We start from the raw sequence: 6,429 nt of genomic DNA, 5'->3' as shown, positions 1-6,429 counted from the left end.
TGAAGAGTTAATGCTTCACAAAGAGTCAATGCCTCACAAAGAGTCGATGCCCCATGAAGACAGGTCACAGATGTGCTCTTGTCCAATTTGCAATACTGTCCAAGACCAATTTTGCCTCCATTACTTTGTAAAAAGCTCCTGTAATTAAATTCAACGCTTCCTTTGACTGACAATGAGCAGTGCATCGGGAGATTTTCTCAGCTGCATAAAAAAGTCTTAAACGGCGTCTGTCACACTTCAGGTGTTTCATTGTCACCCATTGAAATTTCTAGGTCACTTTAAAAGGGAAACTCAGTAATATTCAATGGAGCATGTCCCAGTAGCAGAAAATACCCTCCAATTAACTTCAGGAGTCAACAGTTCTCCCTCAACCAATAGATTATCTTGTTGTTAGTTCATTTGCCTTTCTGTGGGATCTTGCTGTACACAAATTGGCTTTGCCATGTTTGCCTCCATGCCAATAGTGTACTTGCAATGTAATCCATTGGTGGTAAGGTTGAAACCTGATAAGGCATGGTATCAATTCAAATTCTTTCACACAACCATAGAATCATATAACACAGAAGGAGGCCATTCGACCCATCATGCCTGTGCCAGCTCTTTGAAAGAGCTACCTAATTAGTCCCACTCCCCCTGCTCTTTCTGCATAGCCCTGCACTTTTTCTCCCTTTCAAGCATTTATCCAATTTTCTTTTGAAAGTTACTTTTGAATCTTATTCCACCCTTCTTCGCTGACCCGAAACGTTGCCTCTGCTTCTCTTTCCACAGATGCTGCCAGACCTGCTGAGTGGTTCCAGCATTTCTTGTTTTTACTCCCTTTAGTCTATCTGCTTTAAGGAGAACAATCCCAATTTCTCCAGTCTCCACATAACTGAAGTCCCTCATCCCTGGTCCCATTCTAGTAAATCTCCTCCGCACCCTCTCCAACACCTTGACCTCCTTCCTAAAATGTGGGGCCCAGAATTGGACGCAATACTCTGGCTGAGGCCTAATCAATTAATAAAGGTGTAGCTTCCTTCAGAACTAAGTTCTACCTTTTATCTATTTGGCAGTGGCACAAGGGTTAAAATGAGGCCAGCTTTTTTAGGAAGCCTGATACACAAGTAATCTCAAAGTGTGGTACACACAGCTCTTTCTTGTGTGATCATGATATGGGAAGGGTTGTCACACAAACATAATGGAGGATGTTTGTCTGTGCTCCAGACATTGTGAAGGTGCCAAACTCTTCAATGCAGCCAGGTTCGAGGGTGGAGTCTTTCTCCCGTGGGCCAGCTTTATGTCAGTGTGTAGCTCGGCTCGGTTCCAGTCCTTTGTTTCTTGCTCTGAGAAATCAAAGTCCTCCCCTTTTCTTCTTGAGGCAGTGACTTGCACTGGGATTTAGTTACACTGGCCCTCGAGCACTTTGTCTGAATTACCCTCCCTTGAACAACAACAACAACAGCAGCAATTTACATTTACATAGTGCCTTTAGTAAAACATCCCAAGCCACCACACAGCAGTGCTATCAGACTTAAATTAACACCGAGCTACTTAAGAAGATAATAGGATCAGTGATTGGACAAAGATATAGGTTTTGAGTTAAGTGCCAACTTGAATTGAGAGTGCCTGGTGGTAATATTGGGTGACAGACTTGCTCATTGATGTCTTTCTCCTCCATAAGCTCAAAGTTGCAAACCCCAGAACAATGTCTGGCTGTGACAAATCGAATGGGTCAAACAACATCTTGGAAAGCGCGGCATTCACTCTAGCAATTTATATTTTAATTCCATTTTCCTCCCCTCCTTTCCTGAAGGCACTAACACTAGCTGGAGTCTGGGTCTCACTGGTGCCCAGTGAGTTCCAATACCTTCGCCATCCTTCACGTCTCAACCTAAGTAGTGAGGGCGAAGAGGCTACTTCACAGCCAATCCAAAACTTGACTCCCCACCCTGGTCCAGGGACTTTGGGCGCAATGCTATAGTTGCCAATTCTGGCGCTCAAAGCTGTACCTTAGTTTGAGTTTGACGGACAATGCAATACTGTGATAGAGGGGAGTGGCCTCAAGCTTGCCTGATGCACCTTTGGGTAATTTGCCTCTTCAGTTTTCACATGATATATTATATAGATTTGACTGCAATTAGTTTCAGAATTACAACCGGCAGTTGTTCATTACAATGATTTAGTGTATGGTTCGAAGCCATTTGGTGTAGAGTTCTGCCCTTAGGCCTCCAGTACTGGTGACACCTCATTCCGCAGTTATGATACACCATAAAGCTGATTACTTTATTACCTTAATTCCTTTGAGTAGAAGCAAATCACACAAAAGGTCAAATGGTGTTCAAGTCGCTCTTCCTCACGATGGTTAGTTTAGTTTAGTTTAGTTTAGAGCTACAGCACTGAAACAGGCACTTCGGCCCACTGAGTCTGTGCCAACCATCAACCACCCATATATATACTAATCCTACACTAATTCCATATTCCTACTACATCCCCACCTGTCCCTATATTTCCCTACCACCTACCGACACGAGGGGCAATTCATAATGGCCAATTTACCTATCAACCTGCAAGTCTTTGGCATGTGGGAGGAAACCGGAGCACCCGGAGGAAACCCACGCAGACACAGGGAGAACTTGCAAACTCCACACAGGCAGTACCCAGAATTGAACCCGGGTCGCTGGAGCTGTGAGGCTGCGGTGCTAACCACTGCGCCACTGTGCCGCCCCAAATGGTTTGGAGATCTGAGGATTGTGCTACAGGGTTGAGCCAAAGCTACAATTATGGGGTCATGGTGGGTTTGGGGTGGGGGTGGAGGCAGGGATGAGGAATGTAGGTGGATTCTTCAAAATCAATGACCCCAATCAATAATTGAGCAAAAAAGAATTTCCCCAAAGGTGCTGATGCTCAATGCGTAGTGTTCCAGCAAGTATCTCACCCAAGTGGTCTTTCAGAGAGGGTCAACAGGGTGAAGGAGGGGCCATCCTATAATCTGATATCCATAAGAACTTGCATTTATATAGCACCTTTCATGAACTCAGGACATCGCAACCCACTTTCACAGTCAATAAAGCACTTCTGAAGTATTGTCATTGTTGTAATGCAGGAAACAGGGGAGCCAATTTCTGCACAGCAAGATTCCTAAATAGCACTGTGATAAACGACGAGATAATCTCGTTTAGCGATAGTGTTTGAAAGGGGAGGTGGTGGGGTAGTGGTATTATCACTGGACTAATAACCCAGAAACCCAGGGTATTGATCAGGGTTCCGAAGAAGGGTCACTGACCCGAAACGTTAACTCTGCTTCTCTTTCCACAGATGCTGCCAGACCTGCTGAGTGGTTCCAGCATTTCTTGTTTTTATTTCAGATTTCCAGCATCCGCAGTATTTTGCTTTTATTAATCTGGGGACATGGGTTCGAATCCCACCACAGCAGAAGGTGGAATTTGAATTTAATTCATAAATCTGGAATTAAAAGCTAGTCTAATGATGGCCATGAAACCATTGTCGATTGTTGTAAAAACCCATCTGGTTCACTAATGTCCTTTAGGGAAGGAAATCTCCTGTCCTTACCTGGTCTGGCCGACATGTGACTCCAGACCCACAGCAATGTGGTCGACTCTTACACGCCCTCCGAAATGGCCTAGCAAGCCACTCAGTTGTACCTAACCGCTACAAAGTCAATAAAAAGGAATGAAACCGGACGGACCACCCGGCATCGACCTAAGTACCGGAAATGACAACGGCAAACCCAGCCCTGTCGACCCTGCAAAGTCCTCCTGACTAACATCTAGGGGCTTGTGCCAAAGTTGGGAGAGCTGTCCCACAGACTAGTCAAGCAACAGCCTGACATAGTCATACTCACAGAATCATACCTTACAGACAATGTCCCAGACACTGCCATCACTATCCCCGGGTATGTCCTGTCCCACCGGCAGGACAGACCCAGCAGAGGTGATGGGACAGTGGTCCACAGTAGGGAGGGAGTTGCCCTGGGAGTCCTCAACATCGACTCCGGACCCCATGAAGTCTCATGGCATCAGGTCAAACATGGGCAAGGAAACCTCCTGCTAATTACCACCTACCGCCCTCCCTCAGCTGATGAGTCAGTACTCCTCCATGTTGAACACCACTTGGAGGAAGCACTGAGAATGGCAAGGGCACAAAATGTACTCTGGATGGGGGACCCTTCAATGTCCATCACCAAGAGTGGCTTGGTATCACCACTACTGACCGAGCTGGCTGAGTACTAAAGGACATAGCTGCTAGACTGGGTCTGCAGCAGGTGGTGGGGGAGCCAACAAGAGGGAAAAACATACTTGATCTCGTCCTCACCAATCTGTCTGCTGCAGATCCTTCTGTCCATGACTGTATTGGTGGGAGTGACCACCGCACAGTCCTTGTGGAGACGAAGTCCCGCCTTCACATTGAGGATACCGTCCATCGTGTTGTGTGGTACTATCACCGTGCTGAATGGGATAGATTTCGAACAGATCTAGCAATGCAAAACTGGGCATCCATGAGGCGCTGTGGGCCATCAGCAGCAGCAGAATTGTACTCAACCACAATCTGTAACCTCATGGCCCGGCATATCCCCCACTCTACCCTTACCATCAAGCCAGGAGACCAACCCTGGTTCAATGAAGAGTGCAGGAGGGCATGCCAGGAGCAGCACCAGGCATACCTCAAAATAAGGTGTCAACCTGGTGAAGCTACAACACAGCACTATGTGCATGCCAAACTGCGTAAGCAGCATGCGATAGACAGAGCTAAATGATCCCATGACCAACAGATCAGATCTAAGCTCTGCAGTCCTGCCACATCCAGCTGTGAATGGTGGTGGACAATTAAACAACTAACTGGAGGAGGTGGCTCCACAAATATCCCCATCCTCAATGATGGGGGAGCCCAGCACATCAGTGCAAAAGATAAGGCAGAAGCATTTGCAACAATCTTCAGCCAGAGTGCCAAGTTGATGATCCATCTCGGCCTCCTCCTGAAGTCCCCAGCATTACAGATGCCAGTCTTCAGCCAATTCGATTCACTCCGCGTGATATCAAGAAACGACTGAAGGCACTGGATACTGCAAAAGGTATAGGTCCTGACAATATTCCGGCAATAGTACTGAAGACCTGTGCTCCAGAACTTGCCGTACCCCTAGGCAAGCTGTTCCAGTACAGCGACAACACTGGCATCTACCCGGCAATGTCAAAAATTTCCCAGGTATGTCCTGTACACAAAAAGCAGGACAAGTCCAACCCGGCCAATTACCGCCCCATCAGCCTACTCTCAATCATCAGTAAAGTGATGGAAGGTGTCATCAACAGTGCCATCAAGCAGCACTTGCTTAGCAATAACCTGCTCAGTGATACCCAGTTTGGGTTCCGACAGTGCCACTCAGCACTTGACCTCATTACAGCCTTGGTTCAAACATGGACAAAAGAGCTGAACTCAAGAGGTGAGGTGAGAGTGACTGCCCTTGACATCAGACGAAGTCTGGCATCAAGGAGCCCTAGCCAAACTGGAGTCAATGGGAATCAGGGGGAAAACTCTCTGCTGGTTCGAGTCATACCTTGTGCAAAGGAAGATGGCTGGGGTTGTTGGAGGTCAATCATCTGAGCTCCAGGACATCACTGCAGGAGTTCCTCAGGGTAGTGTCCTGGGCCCAACCATCTTCAGCTGCTTCATCAATTACCTTCCTTCAATCATAAGGTGAGAAGTGGGGATGTTCGCTGATGATTGCACAATGTTCAGCACCATTCGTGACTCCTCAAATACTGAAGCAGTCCGTGTAGAAATGCAGCAAGGCCTGGACAATATCCAGGCTTGGGCTGATAAGTGGCAAGTAACATTCACGCCACACAAGTGCCAGGCAATGACCATCTCCAACAAGAGAGACTCTAACCATCTCCCCTTGACATTCAATCGCTGAATCCCCCACTATCAATATCCTAGGGGCTACCATTGACCAGAAACTGAACTGGAGTAGCCATATAAATACCGTGGCTACAACAGCAGGTCAGAGGCTAGGAATCCTGCGGCGAGTAACTCACCTCCTGACTCCCCAATGCCTGTCCACCATCTACAAGGCACAAGTCAGGAGTGTGATGGAATACTCTCCACTTGCCTGGATGGGTGCAGCTCCAACAACACTCAAGAAGCTCAACACCATCCAGGACAAAGCAGCCCGCTTGATTGGCACCCCATCTACAAACATTCACCCCCTCCACCACCCACCATGACAGCAGTGTGTACCATCTACAAGATGCACTTCAGCAATGCACCAAGGCTCCTTAGACAGCACCTTCCAAACCCGCAACCTCGGCCACCTCGAAGGACAAGAGCAGCAGATGCATGGGAACATCACCACCTGCAAGTTCCCCTCCAAGTCACACACCATCCTGACTTGGAACTATATCGCCGTTCCTTCACTGTCGCTGGGTCAAAATCCTG

Source organism: Heterodontus francisci, chromosome 40 (assembly GCF_036365525.1).
Source record: "Heterodontus francisci isolate sHetFra1 chromosome 40, sHetFra1.hap1, whole genome shotgun sequence".
NCBI lineage: Eukaryota > Metazoa > Chordata > Chondrichthyes > Heterodontiformes > Heterodontidae > Heterodontus > Heterodontus francisci.
This window is presented reverse-complemented; position numbering follows the sequence as displayed.